General features: G+C 34.8%; 1 protein-coding gene across 5 annotated transcripts in view; it reads left to right on the forward strand.

Annotated features, from left to right (window-relative positions):
- Nucleotides 1-25,690, forward strand: part of FANCM (FA complementation group M) — a 765,839-nt gene that overhangs the window by 601,982 nt on the left and 138,167 nt on the right. The gene's annotated exons all lie outside the window — the stretch shown is intronic.

A 25,690-nucleotide genomic window follows, 5' to 3' on the forward strand; every position in this document is an offset into this window, starting at 1 on the left:
CCATAAGTTCTTGTTCAATTCCTGTATAGTTATATAATTAATTTATTTTGTTTTTATACAAAACTTTGGAAGATTTCATATGGCTTTAAATACGTGTTTGTATTATCATTGGTAATATAATCTAATTAATGTAACAATTGTGAAAAAAATCATTGCTTCTAAAAATATATTCATTATCTTTCTCTTTCAGTTTATTGATGTAGGTGACCAGTTCATTGAAATAACATTAAAAATGAGTTCTATAATACATGAACTACTACAGCACATCAAATATTTTCTTAAAAACTATGGTCCTTTTTATTTTTAATTAAAAAATTATTCATTTTTGGGGGAGGTAATGAGGTTTATTTATTTTTTAAATTTTTTATTGAAGTATAGTCAGTTATAAGGTGTCAGTTTCTGATGTACAACGTAAGGTCTCAGTCTTGCATATATATACATATATTCATTTTCATATCCTTTTTCATTAAAGGTTATTATAAGATATTGAATATAGTTCCCTGCCATATACAGAAGAAATTTTTTAATCTATTTTTATATATAGTGGTTAACATTTGCAGATACCAAGCTCCCAAATTTATTCCTTCCCATCCCTTGGTAACCATAAAATTGTTTACTATGTCTGTGAGTCTGTTTCTGTTATGTATATAAGTTCATGTCTTTTTTTTTTTTTTTTGTAAGATTTCACATATAAGTGATTCCGTATGATATTTTTCCTTCTCTTTCTGGCTTACTTCACTTAGAATGACAATCTCCAGGTCCATCCATGTTGCTGCAAATGGCATTATTTTAATCTCTTTTTATGTCCAAATAATATCCCATTGTATAAATATACCACAACTTCTTTATCCAGTCATCTGTCGATGAACATTTAGGTTGCTTCCATGTCTTGGCTATTGTAAATAGTGCTACTATGAACACTGGGGTGCATGTATCTTTTCAAATTAGAGTTCCCTCTGGATATATGCCCAGGAGTAGGGTTGCTGGATCATATGGTAAGTCTGTTTTTAGTTTTATGAGCAATCTCTACTATTTCCCATTGTGGCTGCACCAAATTACATTTCCACCAACAGTGTAGGAGGGTTCCCTCTTCTCCACACCCTCTCCAGTATTTATCATTTGTGGACTTGTTAATAATGGCCATTTTGACCAGCGTAAGGTGATACCTCATTGTAGTTTTGATTTGCATTTTTTCTGATAATTAGCGATACTGAGCATTTTTCATTTGCCTATTTGCCATTTATTGTCATTGAAAAATTAGTTGTGTGGGTCTTCTGCCTGTTTTTGGATCGGGTTTTTTTTTTGTTATTAAATTGTATGAGCTGTTTATATATTCTGGAAATTAAACCTTTGTCAGTCACATCATTAGCAAATATTTTCTCCCATTCTGTAGGTTGTCATTTTGTTTTACTTATGGTTTCCTTTGCTGCACAAAAGCTTGTAAGTTTAATTAGGTCCCATTTGTTTATTTTTGCTTTTGTTTCTATTGCCTGGGTAGACTGTCCTAGGAGAACATTGCTGAGATTTATGTCAGAGGATGTTTTGCCTATGTTTTCTTCTAGGAGGTTTATAATACAGATACTGGGGATTGAACCCAGGACTTCATGTATGCTAAGCACTTACTCTACCATTAAGCTATACACCATCACCCCCTGCCCCTTAAAAGAGCTATAATAATATTATGTCAAGGGAAAATTATGTAGCAAATAAGAACAGAAATATGATTTTGTTAAAATAACCATAAACGGAGACATAAAGTAAAATTCTACCTTAATACTAAAGCAATTTAAGACTTTAAGTGAATAAATATAATGGATTGGAGGAACATGAAGTTGAAATTCTAAGATTCAAATGATTTTGTTCATAGTCAACTGAAGGCAGAGGGGTTTTTTTTGGTCAACTTATGGTTATCCTGGACCTTTTGAAAACTTATTTGCTGTTCTTTTTAGGTCAGGGACTAGAAGAAAGACTGAAACTATACAAAAGCAAAGGGAATTGGAACCAAGGAAAGTTGTTTTTTTTTTTTTAATAAAAAGATGATTGAATACACAGAGAATAATCATTACCAGCCTTTATTTCTAAGTGCTCACTATCTCAGTCATAAAGTAGGGAGGCTGTGACATTAAGGACCAAATCTGTTTTCAACAGATTCTTAGCAAGATCACCTTACTGGAATTACAATGTGAAGAGAACATAACATACGTAAGTTTTCAAGATTCAGTTCTGTGTTAAAAGAAAATTAAATGGTCTTTTTAATATTTTACAATGGATTAGGCTGTTAAGCCCTAACAGTGTTCCCTATTTTGAATGTTCACCTTTCTATAAAAAAGAATATACTTCAAAATTTTAAAATTCTAATACTCTACATTTCTACTAATTCTAATACAATTGTCACTTTTTCTCTTCTAAATGTTAAGCATACGATACTTCAGAATATGAGTCCAGTAAAACAAATGTATTTAGTAATAAGCGAGAGTATTTACCTAAAAGCCCTGAAGCAATAAAAATGCGCATACTGAATAATAGAAGTATAATTTAATTTTTAACTTTGAAAAATATTAATCTTTTAAAATCTGGAACATAAGGTATCATCTTTTATTTATTCTCAAGTCAGTGGTGGTCAGGGCTCTGGCTCCTCCAAAGTGATTCCAGCAAAGTTACTAATGACTTACTTATTGCTAAATATTTGTATGTCTTTTGGTGCCCCATCTTACCTGACTTTACTGCACCATTTGACACTATCCAACCACTTCTTTATCCAACAAAGCTTCCTAACTTCCCAAATTGTGGAGAGCTGTTGATATTGCCTACTGGAACATTTCACCTGGGCATACAAATAGTACCTTTTGTTCAATGTGTTGAAAAAGTTATTATCTCTACTGATCCTTCTTCCTCATTTTCTTCTCTAAAATGCAAAAACCATCCACTCAAGCTAAAAACGTGGGTGCCATCTTAGACTTCTCCCAAGAATCTTAACCTCTCCCCCTTGGTCACTAAATTCTGCATTTTCTATTTCCTTAACAGCTCTAATTTCCATCTTCTCTTCATCCACACAGCTTTGTTTAAGTTCAGGCCTTTCATGTGGATCATTTCCTTAGAACCTCACTCTAATCCAGTCTTCCCTTTGCATTGCAGCTGGAGATGGCTGGTTGTATTCTTCCCCTGCTTAAGATGCTTTAATGCCTTGTTAACCTCTATAGCAAGAGGTGAAACACCTTAACATAACACACAATTTTTATAATCAGTGTCCTTCCTGCTTTTCCAGTCTTAAGTGAATCTAGTGACACCTCCCACCTGCTTCTTATGCTCCTTTGTCTAAACCCAAAAGTCACACTCTCTGCTCCTGCCACTGAGAATTGCCACACACGGCAAGACCAATTCAGACCTTGGTTTTGTTCTGTATGCCTATTTTATCACATCCCACCTTTCAGCTAGTGAACACCTATTCTGCTTACAGGTTTTAACCTTTATTTGAAATCTCCCTCTATCCTTGTACCAGATAGAATTATGCTCTTCTTCTTTTTGCCACCGTTACAGCTCATTAAGGTGTCTATTTCATCACCTGTAACACTTTGCGAAACCTATTTTGTGCATAGTTGTGTTAATCTATCTCTATTTCACAGCCATGTCTTCTCCCTTATATTTTTACATCCAGTGCTTGGCTTTGCAACTACTATTTAAAACATGGTTGATACAAGTTTAATACACACATGAAGAACAGTAAAATCATGGTGCAAAAAGAAACAAAAGAGTGCTACATTTCAACACAGAGAAATTTCTCTTATTTCAGTCATTTCTGTTTGATAATGTTCAAGAATATAACTCCAGGAGAAATTGAAATTACCTGCAAAATGAAGCCCATAGTAAAGTGGCTAACCTGATTCAGAGAAAAGTATCTGTTATGTTAGGAACACACACACACACACAACACACATAACAAATATCTAAAGTGTAGCCAATAAATTGAATAAAAAGAGGGGATGCAATAAGAAGGTTGAAAACAGCAACAAAGCAGTGATGTTATAGAAATGAATGAACAAATAGTGCTTAATAACAGGGGATGTACAGTTAATCCTATTATATTGTGAAATAGATTTCAAGCAGTAAATGTTGGCCACTTTGTCATCAGCATATTATAACCTCTAGGCCACATGCTGAGAATCTTTCTCTGTAGTTTGAGACAGATGGCATGAGTCCTGCCCTGCTACATGTCTGAGTCAGTGTCACCATTTGCAGATGAAATGTAGCAGTTCCGCATTTTCAATGTACCATGAGAAAATTTGACCTGCCGCTTTTTGGTCAAATCTTGCTTAATCACATATAACTTAAAATGTTAAGTGACAAGTCAGGAGAACTTTCTTTTGCCAACAACTGACAAAGTACTATAAAGTGGCTAAAGTCAGTGTAATTTTGATGATCTTAAAAAATACGATATAAGGTTAACCTTGGAAATGTTTTTACCTTTGTTTCATACTGCTGAATTTATACAATAAATTTTTTTAACTTGCAGATTCAGATTAAGTTATGAAGACTAAAAAGTTAGTTAAGATTTAAGAGAAAGTCTACATTAGAATATCTTTAAAAGAAATGCAATTTTGTTACATCTAGCCAGATACGTCAGGCTAGTCACCAATAAAGTATTTCCAGTAACTATTAAGACTTCCCTAATGAGTAGGTAAAATCAATTATTTATAATCACAGTGCTGTTTTATTCATAAGTATGAAATAATCATATTATAAGCATTTTAAAACTGCAGATAAAATTTTTCTTGTTCCCATCTTGACCCTGCTTATTCCACAATCTGACATGCAATGGTGATGTCCTTAAAAACAATCTTATTATTCCAGTAGGGGTGAGATTAACAAAGGGGCAAAAAGAGACAATGCGGTGCCCAACACAATCTTATATACACACAATAAATAAACTTAATAAATTACTCCTAAGTAAAGACATCCCAGTAGTCACAGTTCAGATCAAGAAATACTAATATTACATTATCAGCAACTTAGAAAATTCTCTACAGTCCCCTGCAGTCACTATCTCCTCTGCTCCCAAAGGTAAATACTGTCCCAGTTTTTAACACTATAGTTTTAAAGTCTTTAGTTATCCTCACACATGGGGGATAATAAATGTTTGTTCTAAAACTGTAATTTAGATTTGTCTGTTTTTGAACTTTGTACAGATGCAATTGTGCAGTATGTATATTTATGAGATTCATTCATGTTGAGGCATATCATTGTGGTTCATTCCATATATATATTTTAAATTATTTTATAGACTCAATTTTTAGGGCAGTTCTAGGTTCACAGCACAATTGAGAGAGAGGTCTAAATTTCCCATGTATACCCTACCTCCACGCATGCATAGCTTCCCCCATTATCAACATCTACCACCAGAGTGTTGCATTTGTTACAGCTGATGAACTACATTATCACATCTTAATCACTCAAAGTCTGTAGTTTATATTGGATTTCATTCTTGGTGTTGTACATTTTATGGGTTTGGGTTTAGATAAATGTGTAATGATTTGTATCCATCATTATAATGTCTTACAGAGTATTTTCTGTGCTCCACCCATTCTTCTCCTTATGTCACTCTACCCCCTGGAAACCACTGATACTTTTACTGGCTCTATAGTTTTGCCTTTTCCAGAATGTCATACAGTTGAAATCACACAGTAGAGAGTCTTTTCAGATTGTCTTTGTTTCACTTAGTAATCTGCATTTAAGATTGCTCTGTATCTTTTCATGACTTGATAGTTCCTTTCTTTCTCAATAATAATTCATGGAAAAGCAATAATGAATAATCCATTGTCTGGAGGTACCACAGTTTACCTCTCCATCTACTGAAGGACATCTTGATTGCTTCCAAATTTTGGTAATTATGAATAAAGCTGCTATAAACATCTATGTGCAGCAAACCAATTTTATTTTTAAAGATAAACTACTCTATCACTAATGTAAATGTTCCTAATAATGAATCAAGCTCATGATTAATGAGTATGGATATAATACAGAGGAAGGAGAAATCATTGGGTTAGTGAGTCACATAATGACATCATATAGTTTTTATTTTCATTGATCTTTGTGCTAAGTCGTTATTAGTCATATGAACTAATATGGTGAACCAAAGATCAAGATATCTATTGATTGGTGTAAAATACTTTTCTAAGATATGACTCACTGCTTTACCTCAAGGGACATTCAAATCAGGCATTTATTTACAAAGTCTACTGCTTGTGGTACTAAATTTCACAATGACACTGTAAGACAAAGACCACATATTAACTTTAAGACAGGGAACTGTTTTGTAGCCTAGGGCAATAGAAGGATTCATTTAAGAACAATGGCCACCAACCCTGTTAACTCCTTTTATATTAAGCAGCAGAAGCCTTATCTAATAATAATATATACAACGGGATTTTTGTTAAGTGCCACCTGATCTTTTGTTGTAGCGAGTAGAAAGAAAATGAATTTTTTAGTTTCACCAATTCCCCTGTGATATTCTTTTGCAAACTTCAATAAATCATGTTCCTGTAGTTATGTAAATGGTGTTAACTTTCTTCTGCTCTTTTTTCAAAAGCTAAGGTTACTAAAAATACGTAGTGCCAGACCATAGAGAATTAAATCTGATAGCATATGCTAGTGGAGCCAGGAATTATTAAAACAGACACAGTACATGGTATATTGAGAGAGAGAAGTGGCTTCATTATTTAGCTATGCTGTTTCAACCTTCACAGTTGACTTTTCAGGACTAATGCATTAAAGAGGCCATGCCAAAGAATAGAACCATCTTTTTCATTTAAGTGGCATCTTGCTTGAAGACAGAAATATGGATGAGAGAACCAAAATGAATTAATTAAACTAGCTGACGTTCTGTTCTTGGCCTGGACCAGTGATTTTCTCAAATTTGGCTGCACGTCAAATTCACCTGAAGAAATTTAACTACTATTGAAGCCTGGGTTCCCCGTCCAGGTATTCTGATTTTATTGGCCTCGAGTGTGGCCTGTTTCCTGATTCTAATGTGCAACCAAGATTGAGAACTATCGACCTAGTCAGGTAACATTAGAAAGGAACATGGATCTTGGAGAGTCAGAATAGGCCCAGTTAGAACTTCAGCCATGAGCATAATTTATGAAGATCAATAAAATCTGATGAGCCTCAGCCTCTGGAACTGCCATCGAGAGAATAAAATAAAATTATTCATGTGAAAACTGACGGCCCAGAATTTGGCATGTAATAGGCATTAATAAATATTATTTTCTTAGTCTTTCCTGCATCATCCCTCCACATTCTGGCCATTTAATGTGCAAGAGACCAAATATAATAGCCATTGTTTACTGCCTATGTGGTGTATCTATTTTCTTTATATTCTAGTTCTGGTTTAGAAGACATTGCTGGGTAATATGGAGGATAAAGAAGTTAATAAACAAATCATCCTTTCATTTCCCCTACCCCAATGTCTGATTTGCTGCTTCCTGTTCATCCTTCAGGTCTCCAATTGAATGTTACGTCCTTTGAGAAGCTTTTCCCCCCCGCCGCCCGCCACCCCAACCTAGGTTGGATTCCATTGCATCTCACCTTCATGATGTTAGTAATGAATCGGTAGAATTTATTACTGTATCTCCCAAGGCACATAGTGCCCACTTAATAATTTTAACTTAATGAAGAAATGAAGAAATTTAAAATAAAATAATATTATAACATTTAATACAAGGCAATATTTAGCTAAGTGGCAAAAAGATGGTTGTAGTATTAACATAATTTTAAGAGTATACAAAATGCTTTTCCATGAGTAATTTGTCTAATCCTTTCATTTATGTTTTTTTCCCATTTATGTTCTCAAAAGAAATTTTTTGGCTGTCCATTGTCGTATGACAAACACTGTTCTAGATATTGGAGATATAGAAGTAAACAAGACCAACAGTGTCTCAGTTCTCTTTGAGCTCACAATCTAGACAAGGTAGACGGAGGGAAAAATAAGCAAAAAATATAGTATCATTTCAGTAGTAGTCAGTGGTTCAAAACAAAGGATATGAGATAAAGTGGCATTGACGTGGGTGCCAGGGATGTTACTTAAGGAGGTCATCTCTGAGAAACTAACAGCAAGCTGGAATCTGAAAGAACAATGAGCTGGCCATGTGAAGTTCTGAGGGTGGAAAATTATATGTCAATGGAACTGAAAGTTCAAATTCCCCAAGGTGAATCTGAGTTGCTATGTTCTATGAACCGTGAAAAGCTCATGTAACCACATAGACAACAAGGAGAGAAGGGTAGAAAATGAAATTAGAGGCTAGTTAGGGACCAGTTCATGTAGAGCCTTATAGGTCATGATGAGAAGTTTGTTTTTTAGGATAAATATGATGAAAACATTGGATTATTAAAGATTCTAGATACTGAAAAGTTTGTATTTAAACCTATCAGATTTATATTTTTTTAAAAAACAACTTGATTGATACATGGATAATGAATTTTGGGGGGGTGGTAGTGGTAAAGAATGGGAAATATATGAACACCAGAATGGAAGCATTGAGGTCATCTGTGCAAGAGATAACAGCAAATCATCCTAAAGAACGGCAGTTAAGGTGGACAAACAAATGGAAAGAATATATTTTGGAGTTACAGTAGACAGTACTTACAGGTGGATTGGGTGTTGGGTGGAAGTGGTATTAGTTGCATGTGAACAGTCCAGCTCTACACCTTGTGATGGGAGCTTGACGGCTGGGTGGTATGTGTAGGCCTGTGTTGTCCCACTGCATCCCTGGGAACTTGCAAAACACAAGTCTCAGGCAGTGATTCTTAATTACTCCTCCTGGGTACAGTTTTGTGGTTGTCAGGAAAAATTTTGCTGAAGATTAAGGATCTCAGCTCTTCTTTTTCTTTTCTTTTTTTTTTAATTGAAGTATTTAGTCAGTTTATAATGTTGTGTCAATTTCTGGTGTATAGCATAATGTTTCAGTCATACATACAGATGCATATATTCATTTTCATATTATTTTTCATTATAGGTTACTACAAGATATTGAAAATAATTCCCTGTACAATACAGAAGAAACTTGTTTATCTATTTTGTATATAGTAGTTAGTATCTACAAATCTCAAGCTACCAATTTATCCCTTTCCACTGCCTTTTCCCCCTGGTAACCATAAGTTTGTTTACTATGTCTACAAGTCTGTTTCTGTCTTGTAAATAAGTTCATTTGTATCTTTTTTCTTTTTCTTTTTTTTATATTCCATATATGAATGATAGCATATGGTATTTTTCTTTCTCTGTCTGGTTTACTTCATTTAGAATAACGATCTCCAGGTCCATCCATGTTGTTGCAAATGGCATTATTTTATCCTTTTTCATGGCTGAGTAGTATTCCATTTTATAAATATTCCACAACTTCTTTCTCCAGTCATCTGCTGATGAACATTTAAGTTGTTTCCATGTCTTGACTATTGTAAATGGTGCTGTTATGAGCATTGGGGTGCATGTATCTTTTCAAATTAGAGTTCCCTCCAGATACATGTCTAGGAGTGTTATTGCTGGATCATATGGTAAGTCTGTTTTTAGATTTTTGAGGAATCTCCATACTGTTTTCCATAATGGCTATGCCAAACTACATTTCCACCAACAGTGTAGGAGGGTTTCCTTTTCTCCACACCCTCTCCAACATTTATCAATTGTGGACTTTTTAAGGATAGCCATTCTGATGGGTGATACCTCATTGTAGTTTTGATTTGCATTTCTCTAATAATTACCATTACTGAGCATTTGTTCAGGTGCCTTTTGGCCATTCGTATGTCTTCCCTGGAGAAATGTCTATATAGGTTTTCTGCCCATTTTTCAATTGGGTTTTTTATATATATATATATATATATATATATATATATATTGAGCTGTATGAACTATTTGTATATTTTGGTAATTAAGCCCCTGTCAATCTCATTGTTTGCAAATATTTTCTCCCATTCTGAAGGTTGTCTTTTTGTTTTGTTCTCAATACTTTTTAAGAGTGTAAAGTATAAAATTTTGCTAAAGATTAAGGATCTCAACTATTCTTTAAAGGAAGATTACGCTTTGGAAAGTTGTGTGCAAAAGCATGAAGGTAGAGAAGAAAACTATTTGAAAAAAATTGGAGAGGCAGTGAGGGGATCATTCTGTGTGGATCAAGGATTCATGCAGGGGAGTAGGGAAAGATATGTATGAAAAACAAACCTGGGTTTATTTGGTAGAGAACCATAAATGTCCTACTAGACTCTATGCTTTATGGATTTATGGAACTAAGAAGCTTTTCTGAGAAACCTGATGATAGCATACCAAGGGGTTGATCTAGCAGTGTTCACACAATGACTTTGAGGAGGGGAAAGCCTGAAAGCAAGGAGACTATGTAAATACCATGCACATAGGATTATTCACCCGTTAATATGTTCACTTGTTCACTTAACATTCACTGAATATCTGCTGTAGGCCAAAAACAATGGTCACTAGGACTCTGCTCTTATCTAAAAATGGAATCAAATATGATCAGGGAAAGCTGTAGCTAGACACACTCCTAAAGAGAAGTTAAAATACAAATCTCTTAAATCACCAAAGAAAATGTCTGGAAAAGCAGCTTGCTTTTATTATTCTGATTCTCTGACATTATAATTCATAGCTCTAAGTTGTGTTTGGCCATATGAGATTGATTATTTCCAAGGGACAGATTTTAAAATATCATCCTTTAAATTAATGAAATAGTTTATCTACTCACAAATGTGTGTTTTGAAGGTCCCTCAACTGATGAATACTTAAAAGAGACAAATATAACTTAAATCAAACTACTATTTTATAATATTAGTATACCACATTCCATGTACTTTTAATATTTTAAATATAGACTGATTAGTTGTTATAAAAGATACCACTTACCATTGGATGATTGCACTAATCTAAGTCCTTTTTAACTTATATATGGAAAAAATCTATAAAATTAAAATGCAAATCTTTTCCTTGTTTTAGATATGGTATGGATTTTTGTTAGGTGAAACTTCTAACAGTGATATATAAAATCCCAGCCCTACTGTATTTGACACTTTCATCCTTGACAAAAGGAGGGAACATAATAAAATAAACATTCAATATATTCTAGGAATTTGAAAACAAGGTGAAAATATCTGATTTTCTAGGCTCAACAAAAGAACAATGGCTACAGATTGAAGGAAAATACACAAAATTCCATGGGAAAAACAAAGCAAAACAAAACAAAACAAAACAAAAGCATACCAGGAGATGGCAGTGAAAGCTCCTACCAGCCGTAGCACTGCTGGTTTGCTACAATGGATAGCACATTGGGAGGCTGGCTCCACCTTCTCATTTATTCACAAAATGTTCCAGTTCCCAGATTGAGGACCTCTTTCTCTGAACAGATGCCTGATTTTATATAAATATCAATGCAAAAACAAACAAAAAAATTACTTGAAAACCATTTAGATATAGTTTCAGGAATTTTAGGAAGTGAGTGTTACCTATATGCAAATGTAGTTCTACTCTAGAATAGACTGTCATCACATATTAGAAGGAAAAATGTTTTAAATATTCTTCATTAAACCACATATCAGTATTTACATAGTGGAAGAAATTTTGTCAGTCAACTCCTAATGTTGATTATTTTGCTATGAATTTTACTCAGGGTCTCTGTGCTTATTTTTATACCTATACTTTGAATCCATTACAGCCAAACAATAGTTATATTGCTCTTTTTGTTATCCTAGAGAGTAGAACATAACACTGGGTTTTAATTACTCGCATGAGATCAGTAAATTTTTCAGAGCTGGAAGCTATCTAATTCATTAGAACAGAGTTATAGCTACTATACATGCTTGTGAGTTTGCTCTCAAAAAGTATTTTCTTCACACAGTGTTTTTGAAACCTATATTCTAATTTCAAAAAGTAATATTTGTACTAGAAAAAGCTGATAGTATCACATTTTCTTCTAGAAAACTTTAGAAACTTTCTAGAAAACATGGAAAATATGCATATGGTTCTTGTCTATAAATAATTTAACTTAATACTTAAAGTATTGAATAAAACTTCAGATGATCATATTATAACAAGAAAAAATACACAACACAAATTTTTTTTACTAAGGAGTGCATTAGTTAATGAGTAGTGTTACAAAAGGTTAAAAAAAAAAGAGCATTTAATCAAGATGTAGCATGGCTCTAAAGCTCATTTAATAAGCAATTACTTCTGTTTCACTGAAAACCAGCAGCCTGTGCCTTAAAGTCAATTTCCAGATGAGGCAAAGCAGATGCCATGATGTCTTGTTTTAAACATAGACAGTGTTAACCAATCAAAATCAGCACAAGTCATGACTACAAGATGCACGAAGTTTTGAATTAATTAAATTACTTTTAAATGAACTTGAGACAAGATTGTGAGGTTATGCCAGAAAGTCAATTAATAAAGCCTAGGTTGTCTTCTCTCTTTAAAATCAAAGGCTATTAGAATGTAGGAGTGTAATTTTTAAAGGGTAGATAAGATTTATTAGTTACTCAGCTGAGAACTTTGAATGTCTTCTCCAAAAAGGATATCATAATATGTTAAATTGTCCATGTGACAAAAATCCATGTAAAAGATGAATTAACAGAGAACAATCTATTTCTTCTGACCTTATTTCCTCTGATTTTTACAAAACAATAATGAATGATTGGATAAAATTGGTAGCTCAGAAATATTAACAGATATTAATAAAGCCTTTGTAACAGATGAAGATAACATCTTTTGAGCAAAAATTTGAATAAATTAACTCCCAGCTGAGTAGCTGAAACAATGTTTATATTCTTTAACTTCTAATGACATCTAACTTTTATCCTTCAGTTTTACTGGTTAATAAACATTAATCAGTATATTTCCTGATTTAGCCTTTCTTTCTGCAACTATTACATATGGCTTTATGATGCTGAAAGTAGGCAATTTAAAGACATCAACAAAACCACAGAGTTAATAGCATCCAACTCTCCTTGAAAGAAGCAAAAGGCTTTGTAAATGAGGTGATAGATGAATTAGATCTTAAAAAGTTAACTTTCACATTAAAAAAATGTATATATATAGATGGATACTGGGTGGGAAACACAAAATCTAGTTATTCTAAGCTCTTAAGTTCTATTAACTATTTCAGGAAAAATTAAAACTTTTTAATATCTCTGTTATTAGTTTTGCAGCTAAACAAGTCGAAAATGTAGTAATTAAACTTTTGAGAGTGAACTTTTTGTTGGAGATGTTAATCATTATGAAATGCTTCTTACACTTAATTTTTATCCTTCTCTCTTTTATAACTTAATCAACAAACAGGATTTGAACCTACCATGTACACAGCACTTTAAAAAGCATGAGGACTAAAACAATATACTTAACTAGCAAATCATATGCCATTAATTACAATAGTAAACACTGGGAGAATATCAAATATGGGAAAGGGCTTAGAGGCTGTTCCTGAATTCAGTTTTGGAAACATTAGGTTCAAGATATATCCCAGGGGGATATCACAAAATATCCCAGAAGAGAAGTCACTAATTCTTAGTTGGTGTAGAGTTCATAAAGGAAGTCTGAATGGGAAATACTGATTTGTGAGTCATCTGTTGCTAAGATCTGAATGTTTGTATCTCCCCAAAATTTATATGTTGAAATCTAATCCCTAAAGATGATAGTATGAGGAGGTGGGTCTTTGAAGGTGTTTAAATCATGAGGATGGAGCCTCATGATTGGGACTAATACCTTATAAAAGAGGATCCTGAGGGATCCCTAGCCCCTTCCACCATGTAAGGACACAGTGAGAAGGTACCAGCTATGAACCAGGGAGAGAGCCTTCACCAGAATTCAGTCGTGCTAGGGCCTTGATCCTGGACTTCCCAAACTCCAGAACTATGAGAAATACATTTCCGCTGTTTATAAATCACCCACTCTCTGGTATTTTGTTATTGCAGCGCAAATAGACTAAGACATCTGCATATAGGAGGTAACTGAAACAAAAGATGTAGAAGATATTAACTTAGAAGAGGTACTGAAGAAGCAGAGAAAGAATAGGATTTGGAACTGAGTCTTTATTTACGTCAGATTTTAATGTCCTTAAAAAGCTTTTATTCTAGAAAAAAGAAGAAATACATACACACACACACACACAAAACACATATCACCAAAAACTATTAAAATACACATTGTTAATGGCCATCCATAATAGTCTAATTTCCTTCTGTGAGGCCCAGGAGAAAGCATATGATTGGTGTTGCCAAGGAGTTCTGGTCAGTGGATAGAAGAAAACACAGACATCCAAGAGCAATTTCACTCAAGAAAGAATGAGGTCACTTCTGTGAAAATATCATCTAATCTCAAATGAAAGAAAATTTGAGGCTGTATACACTGGGGATGGAGCACAACGCTGTGATAATCAGACACAAGGTAAAGGGGGGAGAGTGAAAGATATGAAGCACTTCAGGACACCGTCTGTCAATAAAATGCTTGCATTTGGGGTGCAGAAAGAAATCAGAGGATAATGAAAATATGCCCACAGTGCTTTGGGAGCACAGAGAACATGGTTTCTAACTTCCTCTAATGCAATCATAGAGTCTTCATATATTAGGCAGCACTTATTAATAGCAATTTTCATGTGAACAAAGGAAAGAACAGTTTTTTTTAATTAGAAAATGTTTTTAATTTAAATTATTTTAGGAAAGAGATGCCAAAGTATTTGTTTCCCCATTACTCATGAGATGAAATATCTGAAGACAGAATAAATAGAACAAATTCCACTGGAAGGAAGGGTCTCTGTGGAGGTGGGGGTGGGGTGGACTATGAAGGGTAAGGAGAGAACTACTACAAAGTAGATGACTGACTTTGGACAAAATTTGCCCCCACACTTTCTCAGAGTGCATAGGAAGGAAGGATAATTAGAAATTGACTTGTGAAGAAGAAGAATTGTCTCATTGTGAAGAAATTATTGAAAGAGAGGGAACCAATATGTGGAGTTGTTTAGGGAACCTGAGTAAAAGAGTGATTTGTGTACCATGGACATTTCTAAACAGCAAAAATGCCTATTTTCGTAAACGTGTGTGTGTGTGTGTGTGTGTATAACCTTAGACCTATTTATGAATATATTTTACAAAATACATTTTACATATGGCTTTATAGTGATATACACACACACATATGATATTACATAATATATGTGAGATATGTATTATTACATGAAGTATCTTGGGTTTTAAATGAATAGCTTGGCATTGACTAATAGCTATTTTCTTAGCATAAATACCTAAATGAGTACTCTACTTTTTTAAACTAATATTTGTGTTTGAGAAAATTTTATTACTTAGAAAAGACAAAGTCCTAAAGTATCATAGGCATCCGAAAAATGTTGATTCTCTTTTAGAAAGTTAATAAAAATAATGTCACCATTTATTGAACAATTACTATGTTCTAAATACTGTACTGAGGATTTCATCTCTGTTATCCTGTTTATATACCTGGTTTTATCGTTTTCTCATTCCCACTTTGCAGGTGATAAAACTGACTGTTTGATCGAGATGTTTGCATCTTGAATAGGGAAGAAAGGTTTCTAACTATTGGTGTATTGGAGTTCAAAGTCTTTGGCCCAAACCGCTCCCTAGATTTAACCTGGTAATGATTTATTTATATTCTGCAAACAAAACCCCAGGGGTTGATATTTTTAAACCTGCCTTTGCTGATTTTCGTATTTCCTGAATTTGGCTCAAGAGCAATGGGCTCTCCCTGGGTCAGTCTTAAACTACATAATCTCCTGCCCCTCAACACATACACAATGGGACGCACATAAATGCATACAAAACAGCATAACCTGACTCCTGAAACCTTAATGGATGATGTGTAGTTTTAATGAAGTTTTCATGAAGCAGTAGAGACGAGAGTTATATTGCCTTTCCCACGGCAGGACCTCATAAAAATCCTCTCTAAATGCCAGACTTCCACCAAGTTCCTTTCGTGTAATAGCTGTTGTAGTCATCTTTCTACTTGGACTCTGTCTTCCCCTTCTAAAACCTCGTTTCTGCCTCTCCCTCCGTTCCCCTTCCTCAGAATGGATATGACAGTTCATGCTTTCTCTTCCTACAACCAGAGCTTTCTGGAACGTTCTGTTCTTTTTTTCTACACTCTCACACTTGCAGTCCATCTACCAAAGGACCTAGTCAAAAAACCCATCTTCCTTAAATTCTAATCTGCCGTGGGGTGGGGAAATAATCTAATTGAAAGTTTTAAACAATATATGTTTATGGTAGTCATTAAACTTACTTTATGAACATTTTAAAATGCTTATAAATATATGTTTTATTAAAGAAATAACTAGAAATGTGGAATTATACCCTAAATTCTAATACAGAATTATATCTATGGATTAAGTGCTAAATTATGAATTCCAAATTTGAAAAGAGTGCATAAAATATATTTTCTACTTGTGATTTGGAAAAGCGTGAGTTAATAATTTGTACTACGTTTGTAAGAAAAATCCTGAACTTAAATTTGGCTTTCTTTTCAGAAATTCGTATGTTATTTCTTTAGACTCAGAAACGCGAATAGCCATGTTGTTATTCACAATATCTTCCCCATTAACTTTTTAGGAAACTACATTGAAGATTTGAATTTACAAAGACTTATTATAAAAAAGCAGATAAATATTTATCATAAGCAAACATGAAATATACTTGATTTGCTTTATTTTATATATACAGAAAGGGCCAGAAGGAAATAAGCATGGCCAAGCATAGAGTCATTGATTTAATTATTAATATGAGAAACCTTAGAAGAAATTGAAGTTTAAAAATTATGTGTTCAACAGATTTCAGTTGGTAATTAGCACCACCAGTTTTGGAAATTATACTGATAAAAATAGAAAAGCAAAAATAAAAATTAATTCAGTATAATCTGTTTAAAGAAGCTCTTAAATCTTTTTCCTTTACTTGGAACTGAAATGAAATAATGAAACAGCATTTTGAAGCTATTCTGAATGGAACCACAGAGCTAAATGTGCTAGAAAAAGCAGAGAAGTTTTGCACAGATGGTCTGCCATGAAACTTGCCAAATTCACCCAACACACAGGAGCTCTGGGAAAGGCTTTTCTGCCAATGGGCAAATATAGCGCCTTGCAGATTTAGATTGCCAAAACCAAAGTCTGAGGGCGTCATATTGTGATACTGCTTCTCTCTGATGAAGATTATAAATAACAAGAACATTGTATTATATAGTTATGATTAAAAAAAAAACTGTGATCCAAGTCACTGGACTGAAAGTGTAGCCTTACAGTGTCTTCCTGCAGCCTTTCTTGCCCTCCTCCAATCTCTTAGCAGTAGAGCCAGAGTGATCTGCTTAAAATGCAATCTCATCTTGTCACTGCTCTGCTCTGTGTAAAACCATTCAAAGGTTTCCCTTTGTTCTTGGGCAAAAAACCTAAATACTTGACAACGTTGCATGGTACGATTGCCTTGTTCATTCTGGTTGCACACCACACTGGCCTGTAACTCCTCCTGACCCAGACCAGTCAATCTCATTCTGGCCCAGAGGCATTTGCTGTTTCCTATTCATGGAGTTCTTTCCCAGATCACTCACTAACTCACTTCTGACCCTTACCAAGTTAACCTGAGGCCATACCAAATGTTCCTTTGTTTGCTGGTTTGTTTGTTTCAGGAAAACCTTCTCTGATCAGTTCCCACCTGCTCCTACTAGATCAGGTTGCCTGGTTTATAGAATCTCATAGCACCTTGTATTTTTCCTTTAAATAAATTAGTAAAGTTTAGCAAAGTGCCTGAAGGATAATAATATATGTTAATATTTGTGGAATGGTGCATGAATGGAACTAAAATATTTAAATGTAAGTTGGAAATAATAATTAAAAAAGAGGCATTGACATTATATTCATAAATATGGTAAAAATTTCAATCTCAAAGTAGAAATGAGTGTAGAAATTACATTCACATAAACATTCTAATGCAAGATTTTTAAAGACAAATGAAACACTAGCTTATTACTTTACTGACATAGTTCAAAAGGCAATATTCTAGTGGTGATACTTGTACAATTCTCAGAATATCCTAAAAACCACTGAATTTTATACTTTAAAAGGGTAAATTTCATGTTATGCTCAGAATATCTCAATAAAGCTATTACCAAAAAAGGCATGTTGTAATGTAGCAATTAGAGCTTAAAGAAAAATATTTCGCTCTCAGTAGCAGTTGTTTGTTTGTGTGTTTAATTTTTGATGCTGTCAAATAAAAAAAAAAACCAAATCTTGAATTTGGTAAGGAGAGACTTTGAAAGAGTACTGCAATAGAGAGAACACGCCTTCTCAGGCGAGCTGTCAGGATCCTAAAGGTCAGACAGAAAAGACTTTTCTTTACAGGAATAACAGACACGGTGGGTAGGGACAGACGAGTGTGGAGGATGAGTCAGTGGCATGGTGGGACAGGTGAGCAAGAAATGTCTTTCCTTGCGTTGTCAGTTGATTCCCTGGAGGAGCAATGAAGGAGGGGTTGTTCAGCGTCCTCATGCTTTCTCACGCTTAAGAGTGGGCCAAAGTGTAGGGACCTGGGGAAGCACCGAAGCCTGACTAAAGTTTGATCAATTCAGAACAGGGAGCATTTAGTACAGATTGGTCAGTGAGGACATGCTGTTCAGCTAATCATTTATGAGACAAAGACTGGGATTTGGAAAGTCTGTGTCTGGCCTTGCCAGGTAGGAACACTCTTATCTAAGTCAGGTGGGGAGAGTAATTCTTGGCAGTAACTGTTTCCTGGACACAAAACGGTGGGGGATTTCTTAACCATCACTTGTTTCCCAGGAGGATGGGGCTCAGGAGAGCTTCAACATTGTCAGCACTCGCTGATAAGAATCCCCCCAAGAGATGTTTTTAGTTACATTCACTGTAGTCAGTGCAGAATGTTGAATGAAGTAGATCTGAGATCCCATTAAACCAGCAGACTCTCCGCACCCTGTAGGTAATTAGCATGGGTATTTATAGCAGACAAGTAGGCTAAGGAGGAGGTTCACATCTGTAGCACAGGAAATTTCTGTTTGAAATATTGTCACTTTATTTTAAATATCAAAGTTCACAAATTTATTATTGCTTTGGGAAGCATTTCTGTGGGCATTTTGATAGAGAGGGTTAGAACATAGTTTTGGCAATAATTGTAGGCAGTATTAAATATTTTATGAGAAATACATTAGTGTAAATCACCATTTTAAAAAGTGAAACATGAATCACACTACCCAAAGAATTGGACTTCAGTGCAAGAAATCCTGATTTATCTGCACTGTTGATACTGTATATGTAAATGCCATTTCTCAGAAGCATAAAACTCTTGAGTATAATATATTGGTTAGTGTAAGCAGTACAATATATATTTTTCAGACTGTGCTAGTTTCATTAATCATATATTTTAAGAATTTTAAGCTTATTTTTTACGAGGCATTTCATTACATGTAGCATTGATATGCATGTGTAATTTATTACTTGGCAAGTGAATTATCCCACACTATTTTATGTGCTTGATGTATCGATTTTCAGCTGTGATAGATCATTTTAAGATTGCATGGCTTTACTCATGGAGATTTATCCACAGAATCACATAGGCTGTGGGGCAAGCTGATCCAGCCCTTTGAACACTTCCTATCAGCTATAAATAGAGTTGTTAACTGGAAATCTTAACCCCAGTAGGGAAACATATTTAGCACGTTGAAAGAAATAACTTTCATCCAAGATCTAATTAGTTGTTGAATAAGTGCCCATAAAAGTGGTTTCAGTATGTCTTTTCCTTCCATATGCTAATCTTGTAGCTCACTTTTTTTTTTTTATCAATAGGCAATAAAGTATACAAAGAAAGAGAAAGATGCCATGGGTTTGCTTAAAAGGCCTGTCTTCTGGGACTGCTGATTGTCTTTTAATCCTTATCAGCTCAAACACACACATTTGCATTCACTGGAATAATTATCATCCTCTTCCTTTGTAGAAACTTTGCTTTGAACAGAGTTCCAAGGAGAAGAAAACACACAGTGCTCAAGCATCAAACATGTGAGGGCCACTGGGGAAGATATTGCATAGAGGAACCAGTTAAGTGAAGGAAGTATTTTTTAACTGAGGAAGTCTTTTTGGAATACTTCCTAGAATTTATAATAAATAATATCAAGGCCACCCTGAAAAAATATACCATCTTGTCACTGGTCCCAAGGTACTTAAATCACAGGAGCATTTGAAGTAACGTATGCCGAGAGGTTTCCTCTTTGCTCTCCTATCTGATACCCCACCAAAAGCCCCCATCTCTTAATTGTCATTTTCTCCTTCTCCCCTCCCTACTGTTGGTTGCTACTGTTATTGTTGTTATTGTTTATAAATATTGCTCCTCACTTAGGTTTCCTAGAGACTAGGAAGGCTTGTTCTCAATTTTCATAAAGTCTCTGCTTAAATATCATTCTGCTAATGTGTCCCCCTGCATGTAGGAGGTTTCCTGGCACATACTAAGCACCTGATAAATATTGTTGAATAAATTAAAGAAAGAATGAGTGAAATTGGATTCGAAACTACATGTTCACTGAGACATAGCAGTCAAAAATTGAACCTTCAAGTCAGACAATTCCTTAATTGTTCCTAGCTGTTTGACCTTAGACAAGTTGCCTAACCTTTTAAACCTCAGTGCTCTCATCTGAAAATGCAGATAAATGCAGATAAACTCTCAAAGAGTATTTGTGAGGATTAAATGAAACAATATAGCTAAATCACTCATACCACACTTACGTGGAAGATATGCTCACAAAAATATTATTGGTTTTTATTATTATTATTTTAATTACTTAATGCTCTTTCTCTACGTCTATTACTTATGTTTTTCACAGATGTGTTGGTTGGCTTGAAAATAAGAGCTATAAATAGTAAGGATTCTTTTTATTTGTTAAGCTAGAATACCCTGAATCTAAAATGATTTCAATTTTAATATGCTATTTTTGAAATAATTTTCAGCACATTAACATGTGAAAAAAACTAATTTTATGAGATGAGAAATATGGTGATTCTTTGCTGTATATTTAGAAGGAATGTACTTAAAGAGAACAATCAAAGGGAAAAGTGTGTTTGGGGAAGCAACATGCTATGCATTCTTTTTGAAATGTGGGTCTGAACTACTAAATGACCAAAGTTGTATAAAAAGACCATATGGTTATCATATGTTATAAATATATAATGGTAATAATGAGGAAAATAAAAGAAATTGTAAATAAGTAGCTCAAACCTACCTGTTCAGAACTGTATTACTGTTGCTGAAAGATTGGCCCCCGTCCCTGATGAGTGAAATAACCCAGAGACAAGGTCTTGGAGCTTAGAGGCAGTTTTATTGCTTTGCCAGGCAAAGGGGCTCACAGCAGGCTAGTGCCTTCAAAACTGTGAACCTACCTTGAGCCATAGCTCAAACAATAAAGCATTGATAACAAGCAACAGAATCATTTTCTCATCATAAGACTTAGAATGGTGACATGATGCCTCCAGGTGACCAGTTCTATAGAGAACAGTGGTTAGATCTCTTTATCTCATAAGCACTCAAGGTATGGTCTTCTTGGTAATTCAGGCTATTTTGTAAGGTTACAGTCCTATGACCTTTTCCTTGGAGAAGGACTCAAAGACCAAGCTTGATTATTACTTTCAATTACTGGAAAAAAGTAGAATCAGTAAGATCAATAGCTTTAGTTTTAACAATGGCCCTGGAACTGAGTAGTAACGGGTCAGTTGACCGTTGTAAGGGCAAGCATAAGAATAAGCAATCTGTTAGCCTAAGTGCGACCATTTTATTAATCCTCCTTCATTATAAGCAGACCTCATTTTATTAGAGCAGGCAGATAGCTAGATATGAGTAGAGAAAGGGGGACACAGACCAAATGGCAGGAATTGGGCAGAATGGAGGGGCACAAGCCAAATGCAGGAAAACATACATCATGTAAGCACCAGAGGTCCCTGGGCAGAGAAAGAAAAGCAGGAATCTTTGGGCTGATAAGGGCCACACCTTTTGGCCTGCAGACCAACAAAGAAAGGTCAGAAAAGGCGGAAATTTTCAGTGTCCGAATGTAACCTTTTGCTCATTATGCCCTCATTTCAATAAAATTAGTCTTGCAGATCAGAAGTACCCGTCATGCATTGACACCATGACACTTCTGATCCAGACTAAATAAGGACAAAAATCCCTCCTCCCTTTGGGAAGGTGGAGTTGGGATGATAATCAGGAAATATGACCCCAAGCCCTTCCTTCCTCAATGAATATTCCACCCATTAATTTTTACACTCTATGTAGCTAACTTGCCAAAAAACTCAGGGCAGCCACTCACCTGAGCCTGCCCACTCTCCTCTTTAATAAATCTTCACTTTACTTTTTTTAACCTCTAAGTCTTGTCTCTGAATTCTTTCTGGGATGGGACAAGAACCTGGAACACTGATTGGGTTCATTGGCAACAATTTATTGCACTTTGCTTTATTGTACTTTATAGATATGGTCCTTTTTTTTTTTTAGTTGAAGATTTGTGGCAACTCTGCATAGAGCAAGTCTATTGGCACCATATTTTTTCCAACATTTCCTCACTTCATGTCTATGTGTCACATTTTGGTAATTCTCAAAATATTCAAACTTTTCTATTATTATTACATTTATTATGGTGATCTGTGATCAGTGGTCATTGATGTTTCTGTTGCAGAACTATGACTTGCTGAAGGCTCAGATGATGGTTATAATTCTAAAATTAAGGTATGCACAATTTTTAGACATAATGCTACTGCACACCTAATAGACTGCAGTATAGTGTAAACATAACTTTTATATGCACTGGGAAACAGAAAATATTCTATGATATCTTTATTACTATATTTGATTTATTGCGATGGTCTGGAACTGAACCCGCAACATCTTCAAGGTATGTATGCCTTCAAGCAAATTTCCAAATAACATGGTGACTCTCAGCTGTTACTGCAGCAACTGCCACTAGATGTCATGCACTTCTTATTCTGTCTTCTCACAGGTCTGTAGGTTCTGTTGAAGAATATTATATCCCTCAGAATTTAAATCCCAGGCTCTTGATGGACCTAAGCTATAAGATCTTTAGGCATACATTAGGATTTGATAAAATTAACTATAGCTAAGTTTATATCTATCTATACAACTAAGTAATTATTTTGATCAAATTGACCGGTTAATTTAGTCAAACTTAGATGTCATTAATTTGATAAGTCACCTTTATGACTTGACAAACACTTGACAGGCTTTTATCTAATTCTACCTATAAATATAGATTTAAAACATGTATATAGTCCCTATTGTACTATGTATTTATTCAATTGTAGCCTCTGAGGAGTATTTTTGTATTTGTGTCACACAGTCATTGCATAGTGGGTCTGGGCTGTGGCTTTAGCAGAGTCATTTGCTGAAGCAGAACTATCTTAGACTCTATTATGGCATTTTGTTACTGGAATAATAAGGAACAAAATAACCCCTAAAATATGCTTACAGATCAGGAAAAGAATGCTATCTTGTTTTTAAAATAAATTTTTAAGGAGCTTGTTTACACACTCTGATTTTAAAAAGTAGAATATCTAAAAATGTCTCTTTTATTTTGAAATTGGTGCATATTTCTTCCCCAGAAATGCTTGGAGGCAGTGTAGCTAACAGAACATGGAGCTGTAAATTAGAAAACCTGTTACATTGCTTAGATTTTATTTCTACCTTCCTAAATGTGTCACATGTTACATAATCTATCTGAATTATAATATTCGAATCTCTCATTCATTTATGTACAAACTACATGATAACATGTGTGAAAAATTATTAAGGGGTTAAAAAGTCCTGGTCATTCCAATAATTCACATGTGAACATAATAATTCACATGGATGGGGGAGGTCCTGGAATCTCTCTTAATGTCTCTTGGAATAAGTAGGGGTGGGGAGGAGGGGTATGTCTGAGGATGAAAGACAGAGGACAGACATATTTCTCCTACCGTCTTTTCTAGCCCCACTCTTTTGAAATTAGTTCTGTTTGTGGAATTTCTTTGCTCTGTGCTGAAAATCAGCCTGATTCTTTATCTTTCAAATATCACCAACATTAGGCTGAATTGGCCTATGAATTTTCAGAGCAAGATAGGTTTTTTATTGAAGCATCACGGAATTAAAACTGAATATTAAACTTTCTTGTCATTAAAAAAAAAAAAAAGTCTGTTGGGTGCCCTAACACTGGGATTTTCTCCCTGGCCCTCTTGATCCTCAGCTCCAGTTTTGGGCCACGCTCCATTCTTCCTCCCTCCCTCCCTCAATTCCGTGACCCCATCTTAGACCCCTAACCCCTTTCCTCTTGTTGTATGAGCACTATATGTTTCTTGCTAATTTTGTATGTAGAATCAGTTACCTATCTTTAGATTTACTGTCTCTTTTCCTATCAAGTTCTTGAGATATACAGTCCTCATTTAATGTAGCCTATCAAGGTAGTTACTAAATAAAGATGATTCTTACCCTGAGTGGAGCCCTTGATGTCAGCTGTAAAATTAAAATCCTTTTTAAATTCACATGGTACATACTATGGTACTTATTGTACTAAATTAATAAGACCTGCAGAACTAGTGTTACCAAACCAAACTTGGGTCTCCTTGCCTTGTACAGTAAAGCCAATCTACTGCCACCAGGTTGCGGTGAAGGAAAGTTCAGCGTTTACTGTAAGGCTCCAGGCAAGGAGTCTAGGGCAGCTAGTGCTCAAAAAACTCAGACTCCCTGATAGGTTTCAGGAACGCATTTTTAAAGGCAAGATGAGGGAAGGGGTCAAGAGTTATGTGATCAGCTCATGCACAGTTCTCTGGTTGATGGTGAGGTAACAGGGTGGTGTTGCAGGGGTTAACATTATCAATCCTCAGGCTTCAGTTGGCCTGGGGGCTACATGCTCATGGTCATCAAGTAGTTAACTTCTTCCATTTGGTGGTGGGGTGGGGGTAGTTAGCATCTGCAAAACAACTCAAGAAACGTGCATCAGATACTGTTATATGTGCACTTCAGAGAGGAACCAAAGATCTGAGATGGCCATATGGCTGACTTACTACTTAAATTCTTACCAGTTCCCCGACCCAGCTGCTATTTTTGTCACTACATGTTACATCCTTTCAATCATTAATTCTTGAGCCAGGCCTTTATGACTCAGGGGAGGTCTGGGAGAGTGCCCTCTTCTTTACAAACAAGAGGCAGGCAGAGGTCGTGGGAGGAGGGGTAAGTCCCAGAAAGGCCTCAAAGGGTCCTGCTTGGTTACACTAGGGTCAACAGATAGCATAGTGTGAGAAAGAAAGCCTTTACATTTTCATATTATAGACGCTGTTTTCTAACATTCTAAACTCAGTTTCACAGAATTAAGTTAATTCCACTCTATTTCATGAAATGCTATTATATTGCTGTGTCTTTATTCTCTTTTTATTATTATTTTTACTGTTTCCTATGCTCAATCACTTATTTTTCTTTTTTTATGAGTTTAATATATATCTATCAAATTTTTCTTTTATATATGCACATATAAGTATAGAACTGAAAAAAAATACACTATTCTATGTGTGTATTTAAAAGAAGTAAAAGTGGCTTTATCCTAAATCTTATTCTCTTCCTAACTGTTTTCAAATAGCTATTTATTTTGAAATGTATCCTGGTTGCT

Source organism: Vicugna pacos, chromosome 6, assembly GCF_048564905.1.
Source record: "Vicugna pacos chromosome 6, VicPac4, whole genome shotgun sequence".
In the NCBI taxonomy this organism is placed as follows: Eukaryota; Metazoa; Chordata; class Mammalia; order Artiodactyla; family Camelidae; genus Vicugna; species Vicugna pacos.